General features: G+C 41.9%; 1 long non-coding RNA gene across 1 annotated transcript in view; it reads right to left on the bottom strand.

Moving 5' to 3' along the window:
• LOC141569358 (uncharacterized) overlaps positions 1-10,509 on the bottom strand; it is a 61,289-nt gene extending 50,780 nt beyond the window's left edge. Inside the window, exon 1 of the long non-coding RNA XR_012492900.1 lies at positions 10,398-10,509. This is a non-coding gene — a long non-coding RNA (uncharacterized LOC141569358). The remainder of the gene's footprint in view (positions 1-10,397) is intronic.
• Positions 10,510-14,820: the final 4,311 nt, after the last annotated feature.

Here is a 14,820-nt window from a genome sequence, read left to right as displayed (position 1 = left end):
AACAAATTGAAAAACTATAGTTTCACAAAGGACTCCCTGCACAGCAGACAGGCAAGACGAAGAGTCTCACCACTGAATTCACCTAAAGGTGGGCAAATTATGCGAGCAGGGTAGGTGGGAAGGGAGAAGTGAGGAGATGGAGCCCCCATGGGTGCAGGACGCAGACCTAGCTCAGTGCTCTAAGCTCGCTGCTTCCCAGAGCTACCGCAGCTGTGGGAGAGGGAAGAACTCAGACTGCTAGGGCTCCATTTATGGTTCCCAGGGCTGAGGGGGCAGCATATAACACGGCTGAACCCAACGCACACGGCAGAGACGTCAGAGAAAAGACTGAGGGAAGAAGGCTGAAAACGGTGGTGTAAGCCCTCACCGCGGAGCAGAGAATGGAAGCCTTAGGCACTGAGACTAGCCACCCCCTCCCTACCCTCCCAGAGCTCGCCCCGTCCCCACCTGCCCGGTGCTAGAAGTGGAACAGTAGCAGTGTCAGATCAAAAGAACAGAATATTTGCTGTTCTGAGAGCTGTGGACCGCAGACACAGATTCACAGCCCAACTAGTTCCGGCAAAGGGGAGGGAGCTGTGGAAGTAGGACCTGATGTGGTGGTGGTCACTGCCATTGCTCTGGGCCAATTCTCACAACTCACCCCGCCCCTGTCCCCACTTATCTGGGCAGATCCCTACAGGAGTAAACAGAACTGCTGAGACATACGGCTCTGAATCTGGTGCAGGAAGAGCTTGGGAACTTCAAAAGCTCTCTGCATCCCCACAGGGACGAGGTGCCCTATGATGCAGGCGAACTGTTAAGAAGAGAAGCCCGCCTTCCAGGGAATCCCCCTCATTGTGTGAGAAGCTGGAATAGTGCAGAGAAGACATAACACTACAGCATGAGAGAGAAAAAAAGGCTGCAGTTGGACAGAAAATCAAACATTCTACCAACACATACTGGAAAACAAAAGAAAGACCTCTTCCTATCAACCTGTTATAGAACCCACTCCTGTAGATGTCTAAGAAGATAAATAATAAATCATTAATTGCCATGAATAACCAACGCAACAAGACAGCTCAGAAAGAAAGTGAAAAGTCTTCAGAAAATGAACTTAAAGACATGGAAATATGTGACTTAAATGACAGAGAATTCAAGATCGCAGTTCTAAAAAAAACTCAACGAGATGCAAGAAAACAGAAAGGCAGTTTAATGAACTCAGAAACACAATCAAAGAACAACATGAATATTTTACCAAAGAGATTGAAATTTTAAAAAAGAACCAAATAGAATTTCTGGAGATTAAGAACTCAATAGAAGAAATTAAGAATGAAATAGCCAGCTTAGGTAGTAGAGTTGACCAGATGGAGGAAAGAATCAGTGACACCAAAGATAGAAACCGGGAAATGACACGGATGGAAGAAGAAAGAGACCTGAGACATAAAAGAAATGAAAGAACTCTACAAGAACTTTCTGAATCCATCAGAAAGAGCAATATACAAATAATGGGCATACCAGAAGGAGAAGAAAGAGAGAAGGGAACAGAGAGTATATTCAAACAAATAGTCAATGAGAACTTCCCAAACTTGTGGAAAGAACTAGATCCTCGAATCCAAGAAGCAAATAGAACACCTAATTACCTCAACCCCAATAGGCCTTCTCCGAGGCACATTGTATTGAAACTGTCAAAAATCAACAACAAAGAAAGAATCCTCAAGGCAGCCAGGGAAAAGAAGACAGTACCCTACAAAGGAAAAGCCCATTAGATTATCATCAGTTTTCTCAGCAGAAACTCTACAAGCCAGGAGGGAGTGGAACCAAATATTCAAACTACTGGAAGAAAGAAATTATGAGACAAGAATAATATACCCAGCAAAGATATCCTTTAGATATGAAGGAGGAATAAAGACCTTTTCAGACATACAAAAGCTGAGGGAATTTTCTAATACACGACCTGCACTACAAGAAATACTAAAGGAGGCTATTTGACCACCATCAATAGGGACAATCTGAGGCAACCAAAACATAAAAAAGGGGAGAGTAAAGGCCTGAACCGGAATATGGGAATGGAGAAAGTAGGCATGCTGAAGAAAATGGAATACTCTAAATATCAAACTTTCTTTTACATAAACTTAAGGGTAACCACTCAAAAAAAAAAAATCCAGAACTGAAATATATACTGTAATAAAAGAAGAAACAGAGGGAAACATCATAGAATACCACCACACAGAAATAATAGACAACAACAAAAAGGCAAAGAAACAATGGAGACACAGTCTTACCAGAAAACTAAAGATAGAATGACAGGAAATCCTCACATATCAATAATCACCCTAAATGTAAATGGACTGAACTCACCAATAAAAAGGCACAGAGTAGCAGATTGGATCAAAAAACTAAACCCAACCATATGCTGCCTCCAAGAGACACATCTCAGCTACAAGTACAAGCATAGACTCAAAGTGAAAGGGTGGAAATTGACACTCCAAGCAAATGGTATCCAGAGAAAATGAGGTGTAGCCATAATGATATCAGATGAAACAGACTTCAGGGTGAAAAAGGCAACAAGAGACAAAGATGGACATTTCATAATAGTAAAAGGGACTGTACAACAAGAAGACACAACAGTCATCAATATTTATGCCACAATCAGGAAGCACCAATATATACCAAGCAACTAGTAACAGAACTAAAGGAAAAAATAGACCAAAACACAATTATACTAGGGGACTTAAATACATCATTGACAGCTATGGATACATCATCCAAACAGAAAATAAATAATGAAATAGCAGCCCTAAATGACACATTAGATGAAATGGACATAATTGACATTTATAGAGCACTTCCTCCTAAAAAATCAGACTATACATTTTTTCTAGTGTACATGGAACATTCTCAAGGATAGACCATATATTGGGACATAAAACTAACCTCAGCAAATTTAAGAAGATTGAAATCATACCAAGCGTATTCTCTGATCACAAGGCTTTGAAATTGGATATCAACTGCAAAAAGAAAGCAGGAAAAACACAAATACATGGAGATTAAACAACATACTTTTAAAGAACGACCGGGTCAAAGAAGAAATTAGAGTAGAGATCAAAAGATACATAGAAACAAATGACAATGAAAATATATTCTACCAAATTTTTGGGATGCAGAGAAAGCAGTTTTAAGAGGGAAATTTATATAATTACAGGACTATGTCAGAAAACAAGAAAAATCCCAAATAAATAACCTCGTGTTATACCTTAAAGAACTAGAAAAAGAAGAACAAATGAAACCCAAGGTCAACAGAAGAAAGGAAATAACAAAAATCAGAGCAGAACTAAATGAAATAGAGAACAAAAAGACAATAGAAAAAATTAATGTGACAAAGAGCTGGTTCTTTGAAAAGATTAACAAAATTGACAAACCCTTGGCTAGGCTCACTAAGATAAAAAGAGAGAAGACACTAATAAACAAAATCAGAAATGAAAAAGGGGACATTATCATGGATGCCACAGAAATACAAAGGATCATCCAAGAATACTATGAAGGACTATATGCTACCAAATTCAATAACCTAGAAGAAATGGACAAGTTCTTAGAAACATATAGCCTTCCTAGGCTTAACCATGAAGAACTGGAAAATCTAAACAGACCAATCACCAGTAACGAAGTTGAATCTGTCATCCAAAACCTTCCCAAAAGCAAAAGTCCTGGATCAGATGGCTTCACTAGTGAAGTCTACCAAACCTTCAAAGAGGATCTAATACCAGTCCTGCTCAAACTCTTCCAAAAAATTGAAGAGACAGTACTCCCTAACTTATTCTATGAGGCTAACATTACCCTGATACCAAAACCTCGTAAGGACAACACAAAAAAAGAGAACTACAGCCTAATATCTCTGATGAATACAGATGCAAAAATCCTAAACAAAATTCTAACAAATCGAATGCAACAATGCATTAAAAAGATTATTCATCATGACCGGGTGGGGTTCATCCCAGGGGCACAAGGATGGTTCAACATATGCAAATCCATCAATGTGATACATCACATAAACAAAATAAAGGACAAAAATCATATGACTATATCAATTGATGCAGAAAAAGTATTTGACAAGATACAACATCCATTTATGATTAAAACACTTAATAAAATAGGTATAGAAGGAAAATACCTTAACATAATAAAGGCCATATATGACAAACCCTCAGCTAATCTCATAATTAACGGTGAAAAACTAAAACCCTTTGTTCTACGTTCAGGAACATGACAGGGCTGTCCCCTAGCACCTCTGCTTTTCAACATAGTGTTGGAAGTCCTCGTCAGAGCAATCAGGCAAGTAATAAAAGGCATCCAAAGTAGGAATGAAGAAGTTAAAGTGTCACTCTTTGCAAATGACAGGATGCTATATATAGAAAACCCTAAAGACTCCACAAAAAAGATATTAGAAACAATCAATGAATACAGTAAAGTTGCCGGCTACAAAATCAATGTACAAAAGTCCACTGCATTCCTATATACTAACAATGAAATCTCAGAAAAAGAAATAAATAAAAAAATTCCTTTTGCAATTGCAGTAAAAAGAATAAAATACCTAGGAATAAACTTAACCAAGGATGTGAAAGACCTATATGCTGAAAACTACAAGACATTTTTAAAAGAAATTGAAGAAGACACAAAGAAATGGAAAGACATTCCATGCTCATGGATTGGAAGAATCAACATAGTTAAAATGGCCATATTACCCAAAGCAATATACAGATTTAATGCAATCCCCATCAAAATCCCAATGGCATTTTTTAAAGAAATAGAACAAAAAATCATCAGATTTGTTTGGAACCACAAAAGACCCTGAATAGCCAAAGCAATCTTAAGAAAAAAGAACAATGCTGGAGGTATCACACTCCCTGACTTTAGCTTGTATTACAGGGCAACAATAATCAAAACAGCATGGTATTGGCAGAAAAACAGACACATAGACCAATGGAATAGAATTGAGAACCCAGAAATAAAACCACATAAATATGGACAGATAATTTTTGACAAAGAAGCAAAAAACATACAATGGAGAAAAGACAGCCTCTTCAATAAATGGTGCAGGCAGAATTGGATAGCCACGTGCAAAAGAATGAAATTGCACTGCTGTCTGTCACAATGTACCAAAATTAATTCAAAATGGATCAGACTTAAGCATAAGTCCTGAAACAATAAACTGCATAGAAGAAAACATAGGTACTAAACTTATGGACCTTGGTTTAAAGAGCGTTTTATGAATTTGACTCCAAAGGCAAGGGAAGTAAAAGCTAAAATAAATGAATGGGACTGTATCAAACTTAAAAGCTTCTGCACAGCAAAAGAAACCATCAACAAAATAAAGAGGCAACCAACTGAATGGGAGAAGATTTTTGCGAACAGTGCCTCCGATAAGGGGCTAATATCCAAAATATACAAGGAACTCATGCAACTCAACAACAAAAAAACAAACAACCCAATTGAAAAATGGGCAGAGGACCTGGAGACATTTCTCCAAAGAGGACATACAAATGGCAAACAGACATATGAAAAAATGCTCAACATCACTAATCATCAGAGAAATGCAAATACAAACCACAATGAGATATCACTAATCATCAGAGAAATGCAAATACAATCACCTCACCACAGTTAGAATGGCTATCATCAACAAGACAAATAGTAACAAGTGTTGGAGAGGCTGTGGAGAAAAAGGAACCCTCATACACTGTTGGTGGGAATGCAGACTGGTGCAGCCGCTATGGCAGGCAGTGTGGAGGTTCCTCAAAAAATTACGAATAGAATTACCATATGACCCAGCAATCCCTCTCCTGGGTATCTACCCAAAAAATCTGAAAACATTTATCCATAAAGACACGTGTGCTCCAATGTTCATTGCAGCTTTGTTTACAGTGGCCAAGACATGGAAACAACCAAAATGTCCTTCGATAGATGAATGGATAAAGAAGTTGTGGTATATATACACAATGGAATACTATTCGGCGGTAAGAAAAGATGATATAGGAACATTTGTGACAACATGGATGGATCTTGAGATTATAATGCTAAGCGAAATAAGTCAGACAGAAAAAGCAGAGAACCATATGATTTCTCTGATATGTGGTATATAAACCAACAACAACAAAAGAACAAGACAAACAAATGAGAAACAAAAACTCATAGACACAGACAATAGTTTAGCGGTTACCAGAGGGTAAGGGGGTTGGGGGGTGGGAGATGAGGGTAAGGGGGATCAAATATATGGTGATGGAAGGAGAACTGACTTTGGATGGTGAACACACAATAGGATTTATAGATGACGTATTACAGAATTGTACACCTGAAATCTATGTAAATTTACTAACAATTGTCACCCCAATAAACTTGAGTTAAAAAAAAAAAAAAGCTGGGAAGTTATTCTAAGGAAGGAAATGGCTGTGCTGTGTGTGCTGTTGGGGAAGGGGATTCTGAGTCGGTTACTGTATTTGAAGAGCTGCACTAACTAGGTGTGTTTGTCAGGTATGAGTGAGGTGTGAACATTGACAGTCACTGCAGATGAGGGGGGAAAAGACCCAGGGTTAAAGCTGGGACATTATGGGAGACACTGTGACATAATGTGTAGAGCATGATCTTTGGAAATCAAATAGATCTGTGATGGTTATTTATTAACTTGACTGGGCCACAGAGTGGCCAGATGTTTGGTCAAACATTATTGTGGGTGTGTCTGTGAGGGTGTTTTTGGGTGAGATTAACATTTGAATTGGTTGACTCAGTCAAGTGGATTGCCCTCCATAATGTAGGTGGGCCTCATCCAATCAGTTGAAGGCCTGAAGAGACAAAATGGCTCACCCTCCACCACATAAGAGGGAGTTCTTCCTGCCTGACAACCTTTGAACTGGAACATCAGTTTTCTCCTGCCTTTGGATTCAGAATGGAACTACACCATCGCTTTCCTTGGGTCGCCAGCTTGCCGACTCAGCCAGTACTGATCTTTGGACTTGTCAACCTCCATAATCACATGAGCTAATTCCTTACAATAAGTCTCTCTCTCTCTTTCCATATATCTATATCTATATATCTATGTATCTATATATCTATCGATTGATCGATCAAGCGAAAGATAAATAATTGGTTCTGTTTCTCTGTAGAACCCTCATATAAACTGGGTTGAAAATCATGGCTGTTTCTTAAGTTATGTGACCTTAAGTAAGCTCCTTAACCTGCCTGGACCTATGAAATATGAATAATTAATAATCCAGTCAGCATAGGATTGCAACTAGGATTAATTGAAATAATTCCATGAAGCATTCAGCACAGGGCCTGGCACATAATGCTCAATAGTTATTATTATTATTATTATTATTATTATTATAGGGGGCTCTATTTTGAGGAAAAAATCCAGGTGAAACAGGGCCTACATATGTATTCTTGGTGAGGAGGGTAGTCAGTATGAAAGTCAGTAGGAATTGTCAAAGCTTAAGCTAGCCAACAGCAGTGTCCTTTGCTCTTTCCTTCTAGTCTTCTCTCCTATTTTCACGAGAGCTACTTTCTGTGTTTCATCACACGCATGTAACTCTTTGTATGGGAAAATTTAGCGGAACTAAAACCCTACTAAAAATTTTGTTAGACATCTTCCAAACACACGTCACTCTGTCTTGACTTAATCAAACATAGGGTATACAAATACGGACCTTGTGATTCAGGAATTTTGCAGAGGTACTAGGTTATTACTGAAAATATTAATCACTGTAACATACTACATATTATTTTCAAAATGAAGTCTCTGAGAGCAAGTTAATCTGTTGTCATTAATTAGCCTTTCATAAAATTAAGTGTGGCATCAATTCCAGTTTGCTAAGCGTTCTAGTTGGAAAAGCTTTACTGTAAAAGTCCCCCTCTGACAATGGTTAACTTCTAAGGAAGAGAATAAATACAATCTCTTCATTTTATATCCTCCAATCTTCTCTCAGGGACGGCAAGATGTATCATTGTGCAGAAGAAACTGATTCTAGTTCAAATGTAAACATTGCATTTACCCTGTTTCCCCAAAAATAAGACCTAGCCAGACCATCAGCTTTAATGCATCTTTTGGAGCAAAAAATAATGTTAAGACCCGGTCTTATTTTACTATAATTTTTGCTCCAAAACACACATTAGACCTGATGGTCCGGCTAGGTCTTACTTTCGGGGAAACACGGTAGTAACCAGTTTTAACTATTCACAGAATCAGCAGAGGTCCCGAAATTCCTATTTTTTAAGAAAATGAAGACTAGCCAACGGCTCTGTGACAAGAACCTGACTAATACCAGTGTGTGGTTTACAGTTATGGCCTTGAGAGCAGGACAAAGTTCCACCATCTTAAATTTAAAGGTACACCACACTACTTAGATCTCCCCAAAATTTAGTTTGGTTGTTGCTTTTATGTTCTTTGGTTTCTTCCTCAAGGAAGGAGTGGGGGAGGTATTAGGGTGGGTTTAGAAAAAAGGAAACTCTTTCCCCTAGCCCAGATATCTACGTCTGCAGCTTCATCCTCTTGACTATAAAAAACTCTCCCTTCCCAAAACGTGCAATCTGGTTTTGGTAACCCACATTTATTCAATGAAACAAACCGCTACCAAAAAATGTGGCTCTGACTATATGCTAATACAATTCCAGGTGCCAGAGATACAAAGATAAAGACACGAGTGCCTGGGCCCCAAGAGCTTAGTGTAGTGGGTGAAACTAGCCTGTAAGTAAACAATCACAACACAGTGAACAATAACTGAGCAACAGATGTCGCTCAAAAAGAGTAGGTACAACTTGAGGTCAAGGATGATTGTAATGAAATACTACAGGATGCAGGTGGCCCATTCCAAGGTTAACTATTTTTCAAGCAAAAACTCAATTTCCGGACTAAAAACCTTAATTTTTGAACATGAGGACTTTCATGTTAAAGTTCTTATACATCATATACACATACAATAACCCAAAGGGAAATTAGCTCAGTTTGAGAACATGATTCATCATCATTCACACCTGCCCAAGTTAAAACCCTCCCAAAATAGGCATTACATTGAGGAAAATGTGGTAGCGACTGTACAAAATTAGGATAAGAAATTTCTGTTGTTGTATGAACAATGTAACATTTGTTAGATTGTAACCATCAGTCCTCTATTTAAACTGCGTTAAGATGGATTCCGAATGAGGACTAAAGCCCTAAAAACTTGCAGCTTTCATATTTATCTCTGAAAAATCTCCAATGTACAAAGGCCAGTGTGGTGTTTTTGAAAAACAAATGAAAACTTATGCGTTTGGGCTGACAGATTTGTTATTCACTCATGTCATAATCTCCAAAGTATCTTTATTCCACAACTTTCTATCATTTCTTTCTAAGGGCACAGGAGGAGTTTTTTGTTTGTTTGTTTTTCTTTTCGTTTCTTTACTTTTCTTTTAAGGTTATAGCCTTCAGAGCCTTGAAATAGAAAATTTTAACACCCCAACCACTAAAAAACGTACCCATCCTACCATTTGACACTCTGTTTATCTTTATATTTAACTCTTTTGTAACATCCAACACCCTTCATCTAACAAGGTCAAAGGCTCCCCAAATGTTGTTTTATAAGCTGCCTATGGAGACAAACCCCGTGAAACCTGAGGCTACCACACCAACAACAGAATGCAGGTCACTGTGACAGGGCAGCCCACTCTGCAAAGTCCAACTTGCAGTTCACTTTACGCTGACAGAGGTTCTTTCCAGAATTCTCCCCCCCCCCCCTCCCCGCAAAGATCGGGTGAGTGTGGATTTCATAGGATGTCTGGCTTTTATCCGGTTCCTGGCCGGTCACCTTGGTATGCCCCGGGCTCGGGACGGAGCACCTGGATTTTGTGGCATCAGCGCTGGGTCCTCAACTGGTGACCTTCAGGCCCCTGTGCTTGGCCCGACCCTAGAACGGTCACCTCCCTCCCCACTGCCAAACGCAATTCGGACTTGGCGGTTCAGTCGGGGGGTCCCAGCCGCCCCCAACCCGCTCTGATGGCAACGCCAGCGAGGCTGCGGGTTCGGGGAGGGCTCCACGTGGCCATTCCGCCGGCCGAGCCCTCGCTGACCCAGCTCCTGTTCCGACTGTAGCCCACACCACTCCTGGTCCACCAGGGAACTTTCCAGAACCCTGGCCCTCTCTAGCAAGTACCCAGTCGCTGTCCAGGAGGGAAGCCTGGTTCGTTTCTTAAGCGCCTACTCTGAGGCAGGCAAGTTCGGGGCCGGCTCTCACGCGAAGGGGGCGCCTCGGGAGGCCCCCGCTCCTGCACCTCCAGTAGCCCCGCGGGCCCCGCCATCTGGCCCAGCTCCGTCCTCCAGGAGGACGCACGGAGAGCACCCAAGGGACCGAGAGAACCGCACCCCCAGCCCCCTAGTCCCCTCTGCTCGTCTTTACCTCGCCTCACCCCACCAGAGCAGCCGGAGCTAAAATTAGAAAGCAGCGCGGTACGCGCTCACGTGCCCGCTGTCTGGCAGGGCCGGGGGCGCGGTCCGGGTGAGTCACGGCCCCGCCCCCACCCGCTGAGGACGCACTGACGTCAGCCGCTTCCCTGAAGGATGACGTAAGCGCGCCTGGGGGAGGCCGCAGGGTTACCCTAGAACGTTCACATGCCTTAAAGGGCCCAGGCCTCTGATGGAAGATCTGAGCGATGACTCCACTCACCTATCCATAGAATCAGAGCCCGTCTTATATCCCTTTCTACTGACAAGTGTTGACTGTTGAGCTGATGAAAAAAGGACAGCAATTGAGCCTCATTGGAGGCTCTCTGAAACCCCAGAACCTCTTCCTGGAAGCCCTCCTTGATTAACCAAAGTGTGATCCTGACTCAAAAAGTTTTTCCATGGCCCTTGACTCCCAACCCCTTCACTTACAGCCCCTCCTCTCATGCTTGTACCTCTGCTACTGCATAAAGGCTGTGGTTTGACTGTTTATATAATCCATCACCGTGGGCCAGCTTGGCGTTTTTATCACTGTTTTTGACCGTGTCCAAACTCTGTCATCAGTAGTGTGACCTGAAACAAGTTAGTTAACTCTCTGGGTGTGAAATTTGTGAACTGGTGTCCAAACATCTCCTCTTATGCTAATATTGCCTGTGGAAGCTTCCAGAAGCAGGAACCCTGTCCAACAGTTGATCATTCAGCATTATCACCGCCTCACAGGGAACTAAAAATGTACCGAGGTTTACTATAGGGCAGATATTTTCGTTATCCTCCCACACCCCCTCGTGTAATCCTCCTAGCTCAGAGGTTGGTATTATCATCCCCATTGTATAGATGAGGAACAAAAACCAAGGCACAGCAAGGTGAAGTACGTTTCCCTAGGTTACACAGCTAAGGAATGGCAAACTGGAGGTCATTCCCAGATCAGTTGGACTCCAGGTCTCTGTTTTTGGAGATCAAGTTGGGCTATGAAATGTACGTTTTATTCTGGATATGTGGAGTCCCCCTAGAACTAGCTTTTTCCCTGTTAACACAAGCCCAGTGCCACTGCACAAGTTACCCACTCCACACCAGAAGACCCCCAGAGAAGGAGGTGCCAGGCCTCAGGGTAAGGCAAGTGAGGACGCTCACTCTCAGCTACTTCCTGCACTTGCCCAACTCTGAGAACAAGTCTTTAAGGTGGGCACTCCAGGCACCTCACTCACCCCACCCTAGTCCCAGCCATGCCAGGCCTTACCCTTGACTCGGTGTTTCCTCTCTTGAAACTAGAGCAACCACCCTGCTTAACTAACGTGTACGCACCTGGCACATCAGGGGCCCGCTCTACTCAAGTGCAGAAGTGTTTCTCCTCCATCATTATCCCCTCTCTATAAAGCAACAGAAAATTTCCAGTTGGAATAGCATAGTCCTGCCGAAAACAAATGAGAGGCAACAGCTTCTCAAAGTTTTGAGCAAAATGATGGGGACTGTGTACTGGAAATGGAGCCAAGTGGGTGAGGTGCGGTCCCTGTTATCTTCCGACAATCATCACTGGTCCTTGGCTGAGAGTCACAGCCCCAACCTCAGGCTACACATGCCAGGTCTACCAGGAGTACCTTCCTCCCTCGGCTCACCTCGTGGAGGCATTTAAAACGGACCCCTCTTCCCTTGTACCCAGTCTCCAGCCACCACCGAGCTCTCTTCTTTGTGTCCCCTGGCTCCTGTCCCCTCTAGTGGAGTCACTACCCACTGTTCTTCCTGTTCTGCCAGGCTTTCTGGAGCCTGTCCCCAAACACCTTGCATGTGCCCCCACCGCAGCCTTGGGAGGAAATGGAGAAAACCACAGGCAGCCTTAGCTGTGGGGGCAGCGGCTTCTTTCTCTGTACTGGAGCTAGACACACAGACGTGGGAGCTTAAACCACTATGGTAACTTCAAGCCAACCAGGCCAGCCCCTGTTTTATAAATAAGGGACTAAGTAAGGTCCAGGTGAGGTAACCTGCCTGGGGTCACTTGGCCTGTTAGGTAGAAAGCCCCAGTCACTTGAATTGCAGCCCACTGCTCTTTCCATGGATCACACCTCTGTTATAAGTCTCAGGTGGAATGTGGGCATAAATGTGTATGGTAAATTGTAACATGTCATAGAAGGAAAGAAAAATGGGGACTTGAAGTAAATATAGAGATGAAGCCACAGGGAAGAATTGGGGAACACAATTTCTGAGGACCCCTGGCTATTTCGACTTCCCCTTTCGTCTCTCTCCTATTCAGTCTCAAGATAGGTGAGGTGGTTATTTCTCCTCAGACCTAGGAATCATTTCCCAATGGAATGACACGATGAATTGGATTGCCATTTTTAAACCTTCAGTAATCCAGATCTTATGTGTCATTTCAGGTTTTGATTTTTTATCTCCCAGTCTTTACTTCCCATCAGTTTCTAATCCCAGAAGCCTCATTAAATATCGTTAAGAGCCATAAATGTAACTGGCCAGTAATGTGGAAGGATTATGATCTCCAGCAAACAACCCCAGCAAAGAAATGAGCAGGAATCCTGGGTCTGTTCCCAACTGTGCCACTGACTCACTGGATGACACAAAGCAAAGCTTTGCTTTTACAGGGGGAGAGAGGTGGACATACACACACAGCTGCTGACAGCGGTGGAAGGATGGGGGAGAAGCCATTCGGCAGGCTTCCAACATAGTGGAAACTCAGAGGCTGAGCAGTGGTCCGCAGATCAGTGCTGGGTCAGCCTGAGTTCTGTCCCACTTAAGTGCCTGCCTCGGATGGAGCCACCAAGATGGCTTGGGCTGGATTAGAGCACTCAGCCTTCATGACATCATTCTCATTGGTTAGGAATGCACCCTGGTTATTCCTAACTCCACTTTAATAACTGGTTATAGATCTGCCCTCCAGAAATGTATTTGAAACTTTCTTTATTTATATTTCAGCCTATACAGCCTTTTCAGGCAACAAGTAGATTTACCATTTATGTAAAAGCACTTAGGTCCTAAAACACAGAAAGTGCTATATAAGGGTTTTTCATAATAATATTAATAACATTATTAATATTATTATAAAACAATATAATAACAATCATAATAATAATCCTACAAATTTGAATGTAAAGTCCCTAATTAAAGGGGCACCAATAATAGGCTCAAACCCCAGCAAGAGTGAGGCTGCTCTGTCTACAGAGTAGCCTGCTTCTTTCTTCTCTTTTCCTTGATTAAATTTATCCTTCCTTTACTCTCAAAAAATAAAATAATTATATTATACTGTTACATAATAAATATAATATTATAATTTGATGATAGTAATAATTCAGATGGTCTCACACGCTTATTTTCAGTCCCTCACTATGTTTGTCTTTTTTATCTCCATGAGCACACACACTGCTGCCACCCCTGGCCCCTCAAAAGTATTTATTAATGGAGTGAGGTGTTGTGATGGGCGTAACTCTGCATGCAAACTTATGTAAACACATTCAGTGTCTTCTAAGGACTTACATCTAGGACCAACATATATTAGGTGCTCAGTAAATACTTGCTGGCTAGGTAGATGGATGGAATTAAAAAGAGAGAGAGAGAGAAACCTGTATGGTAGCTCGTGAGACATATTTGGAATGACTGTATTGGGGGCTGGAGGGAAGCATGAGAGTATAATTGGCACAGAGGGAAAAGGGAATATCCTGATTTTATAGTAGGTGTGCATGTGTGAGCTCTCCATAGATCGGCCCTAGAGCTCATCCTGGAGGAATAGCTGGTTCCCAGGCTGCTGAAATAAGCAATGGATGCCAAAGGGGTGTCCTTCCCCCCGTCACAGGTGCTGTGTAGGTGGCAGGAGTGAGGAGGCAGGTATGAGGTCCAGAAGAGGATAACCAGGCTCTGTGGCCATCTCTGTTTTCAATATAAACCACACTAGAATGAAGTTCTAAAATCCAGGTGATTCAGTAGGTGAATGGACAAACCACAGTATATCTAGACCATGGAATATTATTCAGCACTAAAAAGAAATGCGTTATCAAGCCATGAAAAGATATGGAGGAAACTTACTCGTAAATGCGTATTACTAAGTGAAAAAAGCTAATCTGAAAAGGCTACATATTGTATGATTCCAACTATACGACATTCTGGAAAAGACAAAACTATGGAGACAGTAAAAAGATCAGTGGTTACAAGGGGTTTGGGGAGGGATGAAAAGGCAGAGCACAGAGGATTTTCAGGGCAGTGGAAATACGCCGTAAGATATTATAATGGTGGATACATGCTGTTATTATACATTCGTCCAAACCCGTAGAATGCACAACACCAAGAGTGAACCCTAATGTAAGCTGTGGACTTTGGGTGATAATGATGCGTCGATAAAAGTTCATCCATTGTAAGAAATGTACCACTCTGATGGGCGC

This window comes from Rhinolophus sinicus, linkage group LG17 (genome assembly GCF_036562045.2).
Source record: "Rhinolophus sinicus isolate RSC01 linkage group LG17, ASM3656204v1, whole genome shotgun sequence".
NCBI classification, from domain to species: domain Eukaryota; kingdom Metazoa; phylum Chordata; class Mammalia; order Chiroptera; family Rhinolophidae; genus Rhinolophus; species Rhinolophus sinicus.
This window is presented reverse-complemented; position numbering and strand designations above follow the sequence as displayed.